Consider the following 20,412-nt stretch of genomic DNA (forward strand, 5'->3'; position numbering starts at 1 on the left):
ACTTTTTGAAAAAGATCCCTGAATCTAACTTCCTTTTTTTAGTTTCTCCTTGACCATGACTGTTAGTTATTAAGTTGGCGCTCTTACCCCGCGAGGAACACGTCCCGAACACGACAAATCCACAGAAGAGCTGTTTATTAATATAGGATAGAAAGAGACGTGACACTCCTATGTGAAGCACACACGTGAGTGAGGAGAGGAGAGAAGAGAAGAGAGGAGAGAGAGGAGAGGAGAGAAGAGAGGAGAGAGAGAGAAAAGAGGAGAGAGACCTGTGCAACATGGCGCCGGCTTTTTAAAGAGTGAGCCACGCATGCGTACAGGATTGCATGTGGCTACTCCACGCATGTGCGTAGATTACATGGCCTCGCATGCTTTATGCAACCATGTAAAGCCACGGAGTCCTAGTCACGCAAGATGTTCTGACCTGGAAATGGCTATTTTGAACCGGAAATAACTAGGCGGTCCGCCGGGGAAAGTCCCACCGTGTGGACATGTGATTTCCTATCAATGGTCAATAACAACTTGCAACCAACCCTCCTTAAACAATGACAAACATCCACCAAATGACAAGAACACACCCACCTCTTGGGAATGTGGGTGACATGTTCTCTAGACTGTTTCCTAGGGGCGACAGCATCTCTAAGGGACCCTTAGAGAATTGAGATAATGGTCCAGTCCTGGGAGAGCTGGCTGTTTGGTCTTTGTTTAGTCTCTGTGTAATGGGAAAGTGTAGAGCTCATCTGAAGTCTTGGCTGGAGTAGTTTGTGAGGCTGAACTATCTCAGCTAGCAGCTTTGAAGTTGTTCTGGATGTAGATTTTTGAGGAAACTGTAACTGAGGCATTCTGAGAGGCTGGATCATTTGGGCTATCCATCTTATCTTTATTTGTGTCTGGTCCTTTGTTCTGAAAACATACAGACTTTAAAAGGTAATATACATATCTGTTAACACAGGTATGGAATGTGCAGTGAGCATAAAGTCAGCTAAAGACTATTTTTTTTTTTATGTTTGAGCAGGTTATTTGTGTCTGGCCCTTTGTTCTGAAAACATACAGACTTTTAAAGGTAATATACATATCTGTTAACACAGGTATGGAATGTGCAGTGAGCACAAGTCAGCTAAAGACTATTTGTTTTATGTTTGAGCAGGAAAAAGGCATCTGTCAACTTTATAGGTCCATTTGGACTGTATAACCAAACTGTTATAAGGACTTGATAATTAAAAAAAAATTATCATGTCTCATCCAGTCTCAGAGTTGTTCCCATGTGGAGGGATCAGCATATATGTCACCTGTCCTGCAGTCTTTCCTGGCTTCCTCCCTTACATCTGCAGGTAAGATCCTCAGGAGGTTTCCTCTGGGTAAACCCGATCTTTATTAATTTTGGAAGAATCTGTAGCTTTAGTTTCCTGTAAGCATAACCTCTCCCCTGATGCAACACATTATCTGACTTCTATTCTGAAATCAAGATGTCCCTAAAGTGTAGGGGCTGGTTTAATTCAGCAGTCCTTTATAATAACTTACTAGCTTTCTTAAGACTAGGACTTGCAAGCAGGGACTAGGGAAGCCTAGAAGCTAGCATTATCCTTGACAAGTTCATAGGCACCAGTCATGTGTTAATGGAAGGGCCACCAGTTCCTTTTGACAGAGATAATGAGAATGACTCTCTTTTTAGCAAGCAGGAATTTTCTTCAAGCCCCAGAGGGAATGGGAGCTTTATCTAAATGCGTGACCTTGAGAAAAGAATTTTATAGCTTTATCTCTGTTAAGTTTGAGTCTTAAAAAACAATTCCTGAATTGAAGTTCCTTTTAGTATCAAAATAAAACTTCAAGGTCGGGGATTTAGCTCAGTGGTAGAGCGCTTGCCTAGCAAGCACATATGTGGTCAGGAGGAAAAGGAGATGCCGGTGCAAAATGGCACCAGCTTTATAAAGGGTGGGCCGCGCATACATACAGGAACTCGTGTGGCTACTCCAAACATGCACGTAGATTACATGGCTGCACGTGCACTTTATACAACCATGCAAAGTCCCAGAGTCCTAGTCACGCGAGATATTTTGACCCAGAAATGGCTATTTTGAACAGGAAATAATTAGGTGGTCCGCCAGGCAAGCCCAACCGTGTGGGCATGTTGTGACTTCATATCACAAGGCCCAGAGACCACAGACCCCAGAGTGTCTTTTGCTTCTGCTGTGCCTTTACATGATTGTTGTGGCTGTCTTCCTCTGGTATCTGGCATGGTGTGAATGGGTGTGAGGAGATCCCCACTGCCTGTAATGTAGTATGTTTATCTTATGGAAACATCCTGTTCTACTGGGCTTTTTATCTGTAGATTGTCATGAAGATGAATCCTTCCTAAGCTGTACTGTCTAATTGATAATAATAATGATAGCTTATACAGAGTTTTGATGAATAAAAATAAATACAAGGAAGTGTCACACAGCTAGAACACATGAGTTTCTATTGAGGAGCTGTATAGACTGTGACTTAGGTTAATGATTTTTTTTTTAAATTGAGTCCCAGTTAGCTCAGCTAGCTTAAATTCTTTTAACCTTAATGTTGGGAGGTGTGTTCACAGGTTTCAGAATGCATCACAGCTGAAATAAAGCTTTGAAAATAACTTAAAGTTAGATTTAGATGTTTTTGTCAAGTAGCTTTGAGGTGAAAAATCCAAGAAGATAAGTTTAAGTTTGTGATTCCTTTAAGATTTCTAATAAGACTACCTTTCAAGGTAAGTAATAAAGTAATTGGCCCTTTCTTTGTAACTGCAAAATGCAGCCTGCCAGTAAAAGACCTAATTAAGGAGAATACCTTGCTTGCCCACATGGTTAATCTATAACAAGTTGCTTGGGTATAAATGTTTGTGGGTTCTTGGGATAATTTGTTTTTCACCTGTTACAGGTAAAATGTTTAATCATGTAAGGGATATGGAAAACATGCTGGTTTTTACTGTTTGTTTTGTATTCATTGTAATCATTCACTTGAAAAATAGAATGTAACCACATTGTAATTCCTATATTGCTTGAAAAAGTTTGCTGGGGTATATAAGCTGTAAGGGAAAAAATAAAGATAGAGTTAAAGAGTTAAAATGGGCTAGAAGGAAACCATCAAGAATGAGAGAGTTAGAAGGAACTAGAAGGAAAATATCAAGAATAAAGATAGAGTTATGCTGTGGATATTGCTCTGTATAAATAAAATGCTGACTGGCCCATGGCCAGGCAGGAAGTATAGGCAGGACAAGCAGAGAAGAGAATTCTGGGAAGTGGAAGGCTGAGGCAGAGAGATGCTGCCAGCCACTGCCATGAGATGTTAAGATACCAGTAAGCCACGAGCCATGTGGCAACTTATAGATTAATAGAAATTGGTTAATTTAAGATATAAGAACAGTTAGCAAGAAGCCTACCATGGACATACAGTTTGTAAGCAATATAAGTCTCTCTGTGTTTACTTGGTTGGGTCTGAGTGGCTGTGGGGCAGGCGGGTAAGAGAGATTTGTCCTGACCAGGGCCAGGCAGGAAAACTCTAGTACAGAATTAGTAGGAAAACATCAAGAATGAGAGAAGGAAATCACCAGGAAAATAATAGAGAATGCAAAAGAAGAATAAAGAAAAGGTCTGAAGGAAACCAACAAGAGAGTGTGTGAGTGTCTTTTTCCCTGACCCCCTCAGATAGAAAAGTTTTAGTATACGCTGACTCTGTAGATTCTGTTTGAGCCCTGGGCTTTCTGGAGGCAGCAATAGCTAGATACACATTCTCAAGTATGAATAGACCTTAGGTAAGGAGACACATTCTCTAAGCCAGTGGCTCTCAACTTTCTCAATGTTTCAACCCTTCAATACAGTTTCTCATGTTGTGCTGACCCCCCTCCAACCATGAAATCATTCTTGTTGCTATTTTACAACTGCAATTTTGCCATTGTTATGAATCTCCGTGCAAACATCTGACAGGTAGGTGGTCCTAGGCTACCCCCATAAAAAGGTCTTTCAACCCCCAAAGGGCTCAGGCTCATAGGCTGAGAAGCTGCTCCAGCCCTTTGCCAGACTGCTTAGGTCTTGCTGCATCACAAGAAATGAACATCCCAGTTTCTGGTGTTTAGTATTTGGTGCTTATAACTGTATCCTTAATTTTCAGCTTTTTATTTAAGTTCAAATATTAACAATATAAAGCACTTTATAAACTTAAAATGTCCCACAGCCTTATAAATTTAAATATTTTAAAAACTATTCCTTAAAAAATATTGTTTTTAATTTTTTCTGTAAAAGTCTAAAATTCCCTTTTTAAAAAAGTTTATAATCACTCAATTTTATGCTCCTACAATGTCAAAAATAAAGTACCTGATCTTTTTTTTTTTTTTTTTTTTTTTTACTTTAAGAGGGAAGATACATGGCATAACCACAATCTGCATAAGGCAAAACCAAGCTTCGATAGTGCAAACAATCCAAAGCTCAGTATCTGGGATTCATTCACAATCCTTTGGGTTTTCTAGATCACCTCTTTGGCCCCATCCTTGGCAGTATACACATAACCTGCCTTCTAGATCCCAGCCTGCTCCATTCCACTGTGGCTGGTGTTACTGGTGACTATCACATGGCACTAACATTTCTAAAACTGCTAAGGTCCGCCATTGCAACCAGGCTATCTTTATGAACTCTAACCCTGCCACAATTTGCAAGTCTCAGCTGTTCCCCCATGATCCCTTCATATCTTTAAAACCATTATCACCTGGGTGACTCTTAAATTACAAAGTCTAGCTGTCAGAGCAAGGTACATTCTTGCATATGAATGCATGGAGGTGCAGCTTTTATATGTTATTAAACAAGCATTGTTTTTAAATCCTATCTTTAATCAACCTTGTTTTTAGGACAGGACAGGAATTACCATACAAATATCCATCCCAATCTGAAATATCTTGGGGACCTGTTATTGCCTCCTTGGTAGGTCCTCTCCATGTGGTCTCCTTTAATCAAGATGGTGGTGAAATCACATGACATCTGTCTTCTCTAACCCTATCAAAGATGGCTGCCAGCTATGTGGCTGCCTAAAGATGGTGGCAATCCAAAATAGAATCATGTCACAGGGTTCCTTTAAAATTACTCATGCATAGATTGGCTCCTTTAAAACTATCCATGCAGAGATTTTTAATTATCAACTCCCAGTGTTACTAATTTTAACCATTCTTTTCAGATTTTACAGATTTTTAACCATAGCCAACAAAATAAACTTATAAATCTCGAGATACTGAATGTTCACACAAACAAAATCTATTTTTTTGGCTGTTCTACTTTTATTTCTTTCCCCTGTCACTGTGTCTGGGACTCAGACTGACACAGTGACATAGAAGAAACTTTTAAACATGCCCGGGTCTAGTGAAGGGAGAGCCATAGTCCAGCTCTAGAGCCAGCTTCCAAATAAAATAGAACAGCATAAAACAATTTTAACATTATCTATACCAAAAAGACATTTGAACTCCTGCTAACCTGAATCCAGTGACCAGAGAGCTCAAAGATAAATTCTGAGGTTTGGCTATAAATGCAGCCATGTGGTCACTAATGGCTGGCATGAAGAAACAGAAAAAATATCTGACCCATTTCTGTCTCAGCTCCATGCTTGCAACAAAATTTACAAACTCACCAGAAAACACAGACAAAACTTTCCAACAAAACAAGCATAGACAACTTTCTCAAGAAATAGACAAAACTTTCCAACAAGACAAAACTTTTCAAGGAAAACAAAAACTTTCCAACCAGAACCAAATGAGCAGACGATATGTCAATATATGCCCTGAATGGGAGAATATTAAGGTCCTGTCAGACTCCCTCCATGTCCCAGATAGGGATCTGTAGCACGAATTCTAATTGGTCTTAATAATTAAAACCCAGAGTCAGATATATGGGTAAATGCTGAAAGACCAGAGAGACAAAGGAGCAAGCCACAGCCACCTCTTACCTTGCCAACAACTCAGCCTTTTTAGACAGGCAAGCACCTGTCTCCTCCCACCTTATCACCTCTCTCTACCCAGCCATATCACTTCCTGTTTCCTCCTCCCAAGTGCTGAGATTAAAGGTTTATGCCTCCACCACTTGTCCTCTATGGTTAACTAGTGGCTAGCTCTGCACTCTGATCTCCAGCAAGCTTTGTTAGAGCACAAACAAAATACCACAACATTTCCCCCTTTTTGTCTAAAATTTTTTAAAGCTTATAACTAATATAAGAAAAACTATATACAATAAGTACAATAACTACATACAATATATACAGGCAATAAATACATCAACTATGTCTAGTCCATAAACATTTGACAAATTCAGAGAAAATACTCCATATCTACCCTATCTTGGTAAGTCCTAAAGGTTGTACCCAATTCACTTTCTATTCTAACTTGTGTTACCAAAACTATCTTTTAATGTCTCTCAACCTTATACACTTAACACCTCTTTAGTTAATTGCTTTTCTGAATCTGGTAACAAGGAAAACTATAACTAGCATTTATAAATAATATTAAGCCTCCTAGTCAATTATTTGGGAAGTGCTACCAGCTATTTGTGAGTTGCTGTGGAACAGAAACTTCTGCCTACATGTGACGCCCATATGTTTGGCAAGAATTTCCACATAAAACCTGAGAAAGCTTTAAAAAAAAAAAAAGGGTTCTAAACACACAAAAAAGGAGTCAAATGAAGCTTCTTGGTAACCATCTTTTCTCAGGTAGGTTCTGTTTGTTTGCATCAAGCAGAGGTGTGGCTCCTTTAAGAGATGGTTTCCTGACCAGCATTAGCCCCCAAAACTGCAAAACTGCGTGACTCATTTAAGAGGCTCTGCTGCCAAACACTTAAATGGGGTTTGAGCAGTGGGTGGCACACTACTCGGTGGTGGTGTGGACCCCAAAACGCCCCAGAGTTAGAACAGTAAACATGGATTTCAGAGCTGGCAGTAAATGTGCCTCCGCTATGAGACTAGCTTCTCAAGGAACCAAGGAATGGGGCAGAGCTAGCGCTGAAGCTGCAGCTTTAGTCCTAGCCATGCCCAATTAGCAGCCTAAATGCTCATGTGGTCAGAAAAAGATAGAGATATGTAGTTAAGATAGATTAAAAAACAAAAACAAAAAACCTCTGAGCTGGTTACAGTGTGTTTAAAAATATGTAGGCTTGGGAGAGTAAAGAGAAGGTATAAACAGTCATAGAAAAGAAATACATATGTTTAAAATAATAAAATCCTTAAAAAGGGAGTAAAGTAATATAAAGAAGCTATGTATATAGTTAGAGTTTTCCTGCCTGACCCACAGTCAGGACAAATCTTTCTCACCTGCCAGGCCCATAGACGCTCAGAACCAACCAAGTAAACACAGAGAAACTTATATTGTTTACAAACAGTATGGCCATGGCAGGCTTCTTGTTATCTACTTTTTCCATCTTAAATTAACCCATTTCTATTCATCTATACTTTGACACATGGCTTGTGGCTTACCAGTGTCTTTACATGTTGCTTGTCATGGCGGCGGCTGGCAGTGCCTCTCCCAGCCTTCCACTTCCCATAATTCTCTTCTTCCTTCTCCTGCCTACCCTATCCTTCCTGCCTGGCTACTGGCCAATCAGCACTTTATTTTACCCAATCAGAGCAACATTTGACATACAAGAACATTCCACAATACATGTAAAGATGGAAAATACACAGAGAGTCTGGATACTGTATGTTATTGTGTTGCCTTTGAATTGTTTGACAGCTGAGGAAGGAGCAACAGATGCTAAGAGACATTTGACTATAAATGTTGCTGAATTAATCTAACCTATATGTTTTAAAAATGCCTTGATTTCAAATTTTAAGTCAAAAGATATGTTACTTTGGAGAAGAGGTTATTCTTTTGTTTCCACAGGAAATAAGAGGCTGTGGATTCATCTGGGTTAAGAAAACTAAGGTTTGATCAGGGAAGACCCCCTGGAAAATCTCTGATGGAAACAGATGGCCCAGATGATCCAACATTTCAGAGCACCTCTGTTGCAGTTTCCTCTGAGTTCTGCATCCAGAATAGCTTCAAGGCTGAGATGATCCAGCCTCATAGACTACTCCAGCCAAGACTTAACCATTATCCTAATTTTCTCAGAGCCCCCCCTGAGATTATCAGTACTCCTAGTCAGGCGGTAGTCTAGAGAACTATACCCACATTCCTGAAAACAAATTGTGGATATTTGTCATTATTTAGGGGGGTTGGTTACAAACTGTTATGGGTAATGATCAGGAAAAAAGCTAGACAAAGGAAATTAGATTCAGAGATCTTGTTCTGAAAAGAAAATTGGGGACATAGAAGTGATAAGATAAAAGGGTAGATTATTGAATCTACTTTAATCCAAAAAAACAACTATTAATTTTACATATTTTATAATAGTATGGATTTGGGTTTATTGATACAAATTTAAAGTTAATTTTGTTATACTGTATGTATATTTCTACTCTTCTTTAGGGTATTATGTTTATGTAGCTCATTTTAAAATGTAATATATAGCCGGGCAGTGGTGGTGCACGCCTTTAATCCCAGAACTTGGGAGGCAGAGCCAGGCGGATCTCTCTGAGTTTGAGGACAGCCTGGACTACCAAGTGAGTTCCAGGAAAGGTGCAAAGCTACACAGAGAAACTCTGTCTCAAAAAAAATGTAGTATGTAATTAAATACAGATTAAGAGTCATCTATAGTAGCAAACTTATAGTCACGTTAGGTATGTTTTCAAGATCATACAGAGATATATTTCAGATAGATAGGCAATGTTCAAACACCTCAAAGACCTACAGAATATGGCATTTAGTGTTTAATAACCTAAGGCTTTTCATGACAGTGAGACATCTCTCCTCCTGGCAGCACCAATCTACTTCAGGGAAGATGATGGACATCGAAGAAACTCCATATGGAGTTTGTTTCTTTATGGCAAAAGCTAGCCATGTGGGCAAAGAAAGTGCCCTTTCCTTGGCTGCTGACAGTATGCTGTCCAAACTGGACAAGCAGGACACAAAAGAAAGTGGCTGCAGAACTTTGCCAAGACAAGGTGGGACAGTCCTTCAAAAATCCTGTTTCACAGATAAGTCTGTCAGATATGCTAGGCCTGTATGCTGAAGATGGATGCCCCAACATTACAGAGGAACCTTGGGTGACTGTCCAGGTAGCTTGAGGTTCCTGTCATTTGGTAGCATTTTACCCTTCTGGGGTCTTTGATGGAGTTGAAGACAAAATAGTTATAGTTTTCCTTAGTTCTAATAGAAAATAAATTAGACACAAAATTCAGACTTACCAAGATAAGATAGGTAAGTATCTTCTCTAATTTTACCAAATACAAATGGCTTAGATAGTGTTACTGTAATTCTTACTTAATAACTTTTTTGTTGTATATAATCTTACTATGTTAAAGTTAAAACTTTTTTTAATTAGACAAAAAGGGTGAAATTCTGTGGAACAATCTTTGTACACTGTAAATGTGCATTGTTCTTATTGTTAATAATAAGTTAACAGGCTGGCAGTTGGGCAGGAAGTTAGGTGGGAAAGCCAAACTGAGAATGTTGGGAAGGAGAAGGGCAGTGTTGGGAGTCACCAGCCAGATGCAGTAGAAGCAAGATGAGAATGCCGCACTGAGAAAAGGCACCAAGCCATGTCGCTAAACATAGACAAGAATTATGGGTTAAGTGTAAGAGCTAGTTAGTAATAAGCCTGAGCTACCAGCCAAGCATCTACAAGTAATATTAAGCCTCTGGGTCAATTATCTGGGAAATAGCTGCTGGGTATTTGGGATTTGCTGGTGGGACAGAAACGTCTGGCTACAAGGATCCCACAGAACAGAACCAGACGATGACTAACCAGGAGGCCTCCAGAGATGCTTGCTGCATTTCTCAGCATGGAAGTTCACTCTGATAGTCTGCAAACTGCAGGCAGTTTTAGAGCCTTGGAACATCTCAAAGCACATGCCTTCTGAAGTGGCCCCTTGGCCCCAGAACTCTGGAGTGAAGGTCCAGCTTTAGAATTTGGGTGGGTGGTCTGAATCTTGCTGGGGCCTCCAGAAAATGTTAATCCCACCAATTGAGACCAAGACCACTACCACAGTTTAAAGCCAAATTTGAAGTTTTAATTAAATACTGGCCAGGTGGATGGGATCAAGCCAGGTCCATACCTAGATTCTCAGGATATGGCCCAGAATCACAGTTTGCAGCAGCTTAAGAAGGAAAACCCGTAATTCATTGCATTTCTCATCAGGTCCAATCAGGGGCAAGCATACATCCTGATATACCTCCAGTCTGTGAGCCTCCCACCCACATGTAATCAAGCACATTGGTACAGATGGGTCAAACAAACTAGTTTAGGGGAATGAAAAACATGTGACTTGTTATCTCCATAAACAATAGCTTCCAGTACTCTTGAACACATTGGCACAGGAGATCACTTCCTAAATATAACACCAGCAGCACAGACACTGAGCACAACAATTAATAAGTAGGACCTCTTGAAACTGTGAAGCTTTTGTAGGGCAAAAGACAGGGTCAATAAGACAAAAAGACAGCCTACAGAATGGGAAAAGACCTTCACCAACCCCACATCTGACAGAGGGCTGATCTCCACATTATATAAAGAACTCAAGAAACTAGACATCAAAATACTGAACAATCCAGTTTTTAAAAATGGACTAAAGAGCTAAACAGAGAATTCTCAAAAGAAGAATCACAAATGGCTGAAAGACATTTAAAGAAATACTCAACATCCTTAATCATCAGAGAAATGCAAATCAAAATGACTCTGAGATACCACCTTACACCTGTCAGATGGCTATGATCAAAAACACTAATGACAGTCAATGTTGGAGAGGATGCAGAGCAAAGGGAACACTCCTCCACTGTTGGTGGGAATGCAAACTTGTAAAACCACTGTGGAAGTCAGTATGGCGGTTTCTCAGAAAACTGGGAATCGATCTACCTCAAGACCCAGCCATACCACTCTTGGGCATATACCCAAGGAATGCTCAATCATACCACAAAGATACATGCTCAACTATGTTCATAGCAGCACTATTTGTAATAGACAGAACCTGGAAACAACCTAGATGCCCATCAACTTAAGAATGGATTAAAAAAATGTGGTACATATACACAATGGAGTACTACTCAGCAGAGAAAAACAATTTGACAGCATGAAATTAGCAGGCAAATGGATGGAACTAAAAAATATCATCCTGAGTGAGGTAACCCAAACCCAGAAGGACAAACATGGTATGTACTCATAAGTGGATCTAGATACAAAGCAAAGAACAATCAGACTGTAACCCACAGAACCAGGGAGGCTATATAGCATGGGGGACTCTAGGATGACTGTGGCTTATAATAAGTTTTGGTTTTACTCAATTACTGGGCAAGCCTCAATGAAACATTTCACTATTGATATAAGAATTTATACTGTATCAAGCTGATAATAGAAAAATTGAAATTAATCCATTAAAAAGAAAAGAAAAAGTTGAACTATTAAAAAACAAACATATTTTGCTAAAGCAAAAAGGGGAAACTAGGGGCTCATCATTCCTCTCCACATTCTATTCTTTCCCTTGTTTTATATATTTAAAATTTTTTATTGGTGGATTCTGCTGGAGTATCCACTACAGATAAGCACCAGAGGGCTCCTGTTGCAAATCACCCTCTGGAGCAATGGAAGGATCTTTCTACTGACACTTGGAGGGGACCCGATCTGGTGTTAGTGTGGGCCTGGGGTTCTGCTTATGTCTTTCCTCAGGACAATGAAATTCCTCATTGGATTTCTGAGCACTGTGTGTGCCCTGTGGCTGCAGCTGAAGCCCAACATGGCAGAGACCTATTGGGCCTTTGTGTGAAAAACTCTCCCCTTCCGATGCCAATGGGGATTGAAAGCCCAATATGGCCAGCTTTGGCAAGCATTAATGTAAGCCTTGGAACTGCAGCCATGTGGTTGGATTCTCCAGAAGGTAATGTATGGTAACTCCTTTTTCAAGTATGTTTGAGAATGTGTCACCCAGACACCTAGGAGATTAAGGATAACACTGAAGATCACTGACCTCCATTTATTAACAGTAGCATGCCAGCTAAGCATTTTCATTCTCACAATCCTATTCAAGCTGGAGCAGTACCTACTTCTCAGGAGTGGCTCTGTGCAACACTTTTTGACCTCCTGAAATTCACTTAGCCCCCTTTGAAGATACTTTAAAATTTGTGAGCCTGAATGTAGCCATTATGAAACCATTAGTTCTTGTGAGCTGCCTGTTTTTTCTTTATGGTTCTTAGTTGTTCTTTTGCAGAGCTGCCAGCTTAAGTGGTGCTGGGATCAAGAAAAATGGGCCTTGGTGGTTTGTGTTCCTGGAGTTGTGTCCATGCCAGTAGACACCCACACGCTCCAGAAGAGAATTTGACATCGCTGCCACCATTGTTGCTGTTATAACAGTGACAACCACCACTACTATTGTTTCTGGGATTGCCACTTTATAATTGGTTACTACAGCTAGCACAGTGGAGACTGTGGCAGCAAAAGTAGCTACCACAGTTAGTTAATCTTTCATTCTATTGGGCATGACAAATTTAAATCAATAGTTATATACATTTCGATTGGCTTTGAAAGTTACAAATTTACAAACTCAAGTTCCATTTGTTTTGGGGATACCATCTTACAAGGACTCCAATTTGCAGTAAGGCTCATTAAGGAAGGGAATGGCTCAGTTGCCTTTAGCCTACTGGCTATGGGTGGGTTAAGACTTCTGTTGGTTTTTTCTGTGTCGAACACACAGATTGCAAGCCCAGTGCCACTTAGAGATCTTTGGCAACAGTTAACTCTGCAGCTCTCACAAGATTGAGCCTGTATGATAATGAGTATTCAGAGATGGGTAATACCTAGGGGGCACTCACCAACCTAAGACAGAACTCCTGTGTGGCCTGGACAGGTGTCTCCATGATGGGTAAGGTGACCTGCTGATGTCCCAGCAAGCCTTGCTTGCTGACCTTGACCTTGATATCCTCCCTATGCTAATTCCCTGCAAGATTCCACCCTCCTGAATGCTTAAGGGAAGCTCCTTGTTTGTGTATCCAGCATATTGGGTGTTAACCACTTAGATGCAAGAATGTAAAACATCAGAAGCGAACTTCTGCCCTCTGGGGTTCTCCCATTGTGCTGTAGCCTGTATTTAAGACCTCCTCCCTCCTTCAATAAATGGCATTTGGTATTCAAAAAAAAAAAAAAAAAGGAAAGAAAGAAATGAAATGAAGACAGCGATGTTCTAAAAAAGGAAGTGGTGATAGTGTCATGGGTCTATGAGGATGCTGGACTAAAGTCTATCAAATTGTGCAATCAGAAAAATTGTATACTATGTGAATTATCTGTCAATAAAGATCTTATAAAAATAAAAATAAAAAAATAAAAACCTTAAAAATGGGAAAAGAAAAAATTATTAAAAAAAAAGAAACTTGGCAAGTAGAAGAAACGTAGCTCCAACAATAACCAGGAAGTAGGGGCTTGGATTCTACTGTTACCTGGAGAGAAGACTGGGTCCCACCATCTCACAGTGAGGCAGGTGAGCATCAGGACGGCTGAGCAACCTGGGACCCACTTTTGGATGGATGCAGTTATACACATACCCCTTTCCCAACAGTATATCTGGTGACCTGGTGATGCAGGGACCCCACCTGTATTAAACTGTCTGTACATCCCACCTCAAATGATGAAGTAAACCAGTGGTGGCTCATACTTTTAATCCGAGCACTTGAGAGACAGAGGCAGGCAGATCTCTGTGATTTAAAGGCCAGCCTGGTCTACAGAGTGAGTTCCAGGACAGCCAGAGCTACACAGAGAAACCCTGTCTCAGAAAACAAAACAAAAATATGGAGTAAATTGTTCCTACCTAGCAAAAACAAACAAAAAAAACAAACAGCCAGGCAGTGGTGGTGCACACCTTTAATCCCAGCTCTCAGGAGGCAGAGGCAGGCCAATCTCTGAGTTTGAGGCCAGCCTGGGCTACAGAGTGAGTTCCAGGACAGCCAGGACTACACAGAGAAACCCTGTCTCGGAAAAAAAAAAAATAGCTTCCAATATTTCATGAACTTTCTGTCTTTGGGTAAGGGGCTTGCAGATCAGAGGAATTTTTGTTTAATCGCTTAGGCATAGTAATTAAAAGTTAAAATGTATGGTTGGCTCTCACATTTGCCTGAGGTGAAAGTGAGGAAATTTGGATTAATTCCACTGGCAGAGAAAATCTCAAAACAGCCTAGTATTGACTCTGTTGTGCGGTTATTATTGGTCACTCTTATATGGATTTATAATGAAAACAAGCAAGAAAATGTAAAATTTGAAGTGAAAAGAAGCTCCAGGAAGTGGAATGGAGCTAAATCCTGTGTTCGAGGAGAGAAACAGAGTAAGAAATGGAATAAAGGGAGTGGTGACCTCAGGGCAAGATCCCATCCAGCTAAGTTTCCAACTTGTATAAAGGAATTAAAGAAAAGCTTAGAGCCAGGTGTGGTGGTCCATGCCTTTAATCCCAGCACTCATAAGGCAGAGGCAGGCAGATCTCTGAGTCTGAGGCCAGTTTGTTCTCCAGATCCAGTTTCAGAATAGCCAAGCTTAGGCAGTGATGGAAACCATCAAAAACAGAAAGCTGGTGAAGATGTAATTGAACAAGGAGGCCATGTTCCAGCCTCAGTATGCAGCAAAACTTGGCAGCTTTGGCCATGTGGTTCTGGCTATTAGGATAGAAGAAAGGGGCTATAAAATTTGCCTCTGTGACTAAGGAAAGCTGAGGCCAGGCATGTGTCAGCAGTATCCCTGAGTGGAGGCCTAAAGAGGCCATTGCGTGAAGCTGAAGTCTGGATTGCCTTTGAGAACCCAAGATGTTGGAGATACTGGAGCTGTGGGATACCTGCCGAGGAGAGCTGGTAACGGAGTGGAACCAGCCCAAGAGAAAGAAGTGTGCTGCAGTCAACAAAGCTGAAAGGAGTTGGAAATCTGAAGAGTTGCTTTGATATCAGACGTGGAGATGCAGAGTCTGGAGTTTGCCTAGCTGGTTTTAGATCTTGCTTTGGTCCAGTATTTCCTCATTATGCTTGAGAGGATAAAATGGCGCTGGTAGGTAGCAGGCGTGGCAGAAAAGTCACGGGCCAAAGCTACCTGAGTTAGAAAGAGCTTTATTAGAAAGAAACCAGGCCTGGAGAGGCAGAAAGATGGTGGGAGCAGAGCAGAGAGGAAACAGAAAGAGGAGCGCAGAGATGGCATAGGACCTTAGACCTGAAAGAGTGACAGCAAGATCCTAACAATGCTCCTTTCCCTATGTTTTGGAATGGTAATGTATACCCTGTGCCATTATCTGTTGGAAGTATGTGGTCTGCTTTTTTTATTTTGATTTTATAGAGGATTAGTTAAGAGATTGCACAAATCTCAGAAGAAATTTGAACTTTGGACTTTTAAACATTGTTGATACTGTGATAAGACTATGGGGGCTTTTGAAATTGGACTGAGTGTTAGTTATCTGGCGGCGCTCTTACCCTGCGAGGAAATGTCACGAAACATGACAGAATCCACTAACAGGAGTTTTATTAAGATAGGAAAGAGAGAGAGAGAGAAAGATGTGAACAGGCCTTCAGAAAGATGTGTGAATAATAAAGAGAGAGAAGCCGGGGAATATGGCGCTGGCTTATAAAGGCTGGGCTGTGCCTGCACACACAGACTCATGTGGTGGCTACTCCACACGTGCATAGATCACATAGTTGTGTTGCGTGGTTTATGCAACCACACAAAGCTACAGGGTCCTGGTCACGTGAGATGTTTTGGCCTGGAAATGGCTAGGGGGAAGTGTCTAGGTCCACCGGCCATGCCCATCCATGGGGGCATGTTGTGAATTCATATCACTGAGTGCATTTTGCATTATGATACTGTTACAAACTTTTGGGGGCCAGGGAGTGGAATGTGGTGGTTTGAAAGAAAATGACCCCAAAGGGAGTGGCACTATTAGGAGGTGTGGCCTTGTTGGAGTAGGTGTGGCTTTGTTGGAGGAAGTGTGTCACTGTGGAGTTGGACTTTGAGATCTCCTTTGCTCAACCTACACCCAGCAAAACAGAGCACTTCCTGTTGCCTACAAGATGTAGGACTCTTAGCTACTTCTCCAGCACTGTGTCTGCCTGCATGCCACCACGTTTCACCACAATGATAATGGACTAAACCTCTGAACTATTAGCAAGCCACCACAATTAAATGTTTTACTTTATAAGAGTTGCTGTGGTCACGGTGCCTCTTCACAGCAACAGAAACCCTAAGGAAGACACCTTGCTACATTCTAGATCAGCTCCCTCCATATCAGGCCTCTTTGGAATCCCACCTTAAGGTCAGGCCCTGTTTTTTGTTGTTGTTTGGTTTTCTGAGACAGGGTTTCTCTGTGTAACTTTGGTGCCTGTCCTGGACTAGCTCTGTAGCCCAGGCTGGCCTCGAACTCACAGAGTTCTGGGATTAAAGGCATGCACCACCACTGCAGCTCAGGCCCTGTTTTATTGTTATCAGTCTCTTGGTTTTTGTTTTTTCAACTGAGACTGTTAACGTGATTAAAGTGTGTTTTCCTGAAGCTGCTTCCAGGTCTCATCTCTTTGTTCAGAATCTCACAACAGTGTGTGCACGGATGCATGTCTGGGTGGGAGCACGGTGGAGGGTGGGTGGATTGATGGGTCTATCACTGATTGATAGATAAAGGGATGGATGAATGAGTAAATGAAGCAAGGGGCTACATCAAGGCTGGGGAGGGGGCACAGATATTTCATAGCTTTTCTCTCCAATTTTGATGTGAGCGTCTGGATTGATTTTCCTTTTGTTCCTGCTGTGCCCCTAACACAAAGTGCTCCATTAAATAACTGCTGAATAAGTGATCATAAAACACAACAGAATTCCTGAGTTATTTGAAGAGCCTCATTATGTTATCACAGACATTCATCTGCTTCTTTGGGGGTTCTTTGCAGTTGTGGGTAGAAGGCTCAATAATTCACGTGTATTCTTTCTTCCCATGATGCCGTAAGAGAGAGGCTAGCTACAGTCAAGTAGCAGACAGACACCCCCATTCTCCAGGCTCCATTCTCCAGTCTCCATCCCTCATTCTCCAGGCTCCGTCCCTCATTCTCCAGGCTCCTTCCTTCCCGCTGATACTCTCTTTGACTTCTACCATGTCTCTCCTTTTGGTTTCCCACAATTCCTCAGCAGCTCCCTAAGCATTTAAGGCTTGGTTCTGTTAGATCACAGGCTTGTCCTTTGAAGACAGTGGTCACTCTCAGAGAACAGATCTCACAGCCTGAAGAAATCAGGCCTCACCCCACCACAGCTCTCCCTGGGACAGAGTTAAGAAGCCAATCTATGCTGTAGTTTTGACAGCCCCGAGTTAATGGTCCTACCTGTAAATCATGTAGGCTATCCTTGTAACCCATGCAGGCTATACCAGACTAACTCATGCCACATAAAACTTCCTGCCAGCCCCTGAAAACTTATGGAAGTCACATATCCGCCGTTTGTGGGATTTCTATGACACCACACCCACACCCAACAGGATGCTGTCCATGGATGGGTGACTAAACTCCTGGTAGTTTCAATGTATGTTGGCCCCTATAAGCTCATAGAGAGTAGCACTGTAAGTGGGGTTTTATTGGAGTAGGTGTGGTCTTGTTGGAGGAAGTGTGTCACTAGGGGGTGGGCTCTGAGGTTTCATGTATGCTCAAGCCACGTCCAGTGACACCACTTTCTGTTGCCTTCTGACTAATATGTCTGCCTAGAAGCCACCATACTCCCAGCCGCCATGCTCCCCGCCATGATGATAGTGGACTGAACCTCTGAAATTGTAAGCGAGCCAGCCCCAGTTAAATGTTTTCCTTTATAAGCGTTGCCATGGTCATGGTGTCTCTCCACAGCAATAGAAACCCTAACTAGGACAAAACTGAACACAAACAGAATAACCAAACCCCTCTACCATGACTTAGAGCCGTTTCCTTCTGCAGAGCCGGAATCTACTAAGCAGCTGGACTAGTCTTCATCCTCCTAAGCCCTCAATCTGCATCTAAGAGCAGACATTTCCCAAGCAGCGCAGCCAAAGCCAAATTAGAACAGGGCACATGTTCTGTTTGAGTGCCCTGAGGGGCAGTACAAGAGGAAGCCCTGCTGGTGGTGTCTTACAGGGTTGAATTCTCAAGGTGACAGGTGGCATACTGCTTATCAGACATGTTTTGCAGTACCAGGTAGTTCTTTTGTTTGTTTGTTTCTTTTTGTTTTGTTTTTTCAAGGCAGGGTTTCTCTGTGCAACAGCCCTGGCTGTCCTGGAACTCACTCTGTAGTCCAGGCTGGCCATGAACTCACAGAGATCCACCTGCCTCAGGCTCCTTAGTGCTAGGATTAAAGGTGTGCACCGGCACCAGCACTCGGCTGCCAGGCAGGTCTTAACAATGGTCTGCCCGGCCATGAGACAGCCATACTTACTGTATCCATGCTACCTCTGCCCGGTCCCAAATGACTACCCAGCTAGAATCCCTAGTTTAAGTACCTCCAACCTCCCACACAAAGGTCTCTGGAAAGGACATTTCCCAACAAGCTTTCTCAGTCCCTCTCAGTTAAAGTGGTGGTCAGATACTGGCGAGAACAATCTGAGTCAAGGATGTAGCTCCACAGTAGAGTTCATGCTTCAAACACTCCCAGGCAGCAAGCAAGCAAGCAAGCAAAAACAAACCGATCTGAACTCTGCTTTTAAACTAGAATTTATTGGTATACAAAATCCATTTTAAAGATAAAGTGGCACGTCTTTGCGGCTTCTATTGCACCAAGTATTGAAGATCAAAAACACAAAAAACATTTGGTTCTTAAAACACTGCAAATAGCCAAGTACAGTACTTCGGTAAATAAAATATAAAATGATTCAGATGAACACAATCTGTATAAAGAGACAGCCTGGGGGAAATGGGCTCCAGACGCCAGAAAACAATTATTTCTCACCTCTACGCTCCATAGCTAAGGCAGGCTTACTAAGTCTATGGGTCATGACCCCAGGAAGAGCTTAGACATCTCTAGACTGAAGCCAGAACAAAGACAGTGCAATAGAAAAGGAGAAGGCAGACACACTGGCCCTCTTTCTAGAGGGACCGACAAACACCAGCACTCAGGACAGAGAGCAGGGTGGTGGGTGTTGAGCCCAACCCAAGGCCCTTGTCTCCCCTTAGTGCTTAGTGCTTAGTGAAGGATGCTGGGAAGGTAGCCACCATGGAAAATGAACCCCAAGAATAGGAAGACTTAAAGAGCCCCACACCAGCAGGGCTCAGGTTTCAACAGAGGGCTGTCAGAGCTCAAACCACAGGCAGAGAGGGCTGATGAATTGTACTGACTGCTGTGGTGGCCTGCAGGATGCTCATGTGCAAGGATCTGAGCCAGACCCCAAAGGTTCCTCCTGTGCTCAGGACAGAGCAAAAGGAGCCCTGGATCGCAGGTATGCCCTGCTTACATAAACTCACTGTGCAAGTGTGCAGCTATGTGGAGAGTATCCTCTGCACGGCTATCAGCCTTCTCCAGTGACCGTGAGGAGATCAACATTTCAACTGAGCTATACAAAACAAAGAGTGAGACTCTAGAAAGAACCGGCTGAAGAAACTGTCAGAACTTTCTTTACCTGGGACAGAGGGCCAGGCTATCCCAGGAAACAGCTCTCTCCTGAGCCTCACACCAGACACTCCCACTTAGGACAGAGGCATGGTATTGCCTCCATTCAGCAGGAACGATCAACTGAGCCCAGCCAGCACTCAACTTTTAGAATCTAAATTAGCAACTCTATCTTCAATTCAACAATGACCTTGGAAACGGTAGACCTGTGGGGATAAGGGACATGCTCCTGTAAAAGTGCCTCTTGGACTGCTGGGGCAATGCTGGGCATAAGCAACCCTAACCTTCAGGGGAAGGGAGCACAGAGCAGGTAAAGGGAAGGACAAGACTGAAGCCCTGTACCCGGCCTGGGCCTAGAGGTCAGAGGTGAGAAGGTGCATGCCCTCATGGGGCTCCAGATGCGCCACCAAGGCACAACTCTTGGGAGGCTCCTCCTTTCTGCTCACACCCTGCTCAGGGTGAGTCCACTCTCTCTGGGGAATCCTGGTTTCCTCTACCCAGCCGGATGTCTGGGCTGAACATTTCAGAGGTTAAAAAAAGGGCGCTGTGTTGTCCTGGTAAAACCCAGGCAGACAGTCATTCCTCAGAACGTGAAGTGCAGCCTCTGAGTGCAGTCCCCTGGCAAAGTCCACCCGACACTACCAGGTAACCTGAGCCACTGTTGCCAGCCCTGGCCCAGCAGTTCACCTTGCTCCATTCCCCAGGGAGGCAGGGTGATATGCCCCAGCTACAGAAAGGCTCCCCACTGAGCCCTCCTCCATCTGTTCTGCAAGGTCAGCCCACTTCA

Source organism: Onychomys torridus, chromosome 2 (assembly GCF_903995425.1).
Source record: "Onychomys torridus chromosome 2, mOncTor1.1, whole genome shotgun sequence".
NCBI lineage: Eukaryota > Metazoa > Chordata > Mammalia > Rodentia > Cricetidae > Onychomys > Onychomys torridus.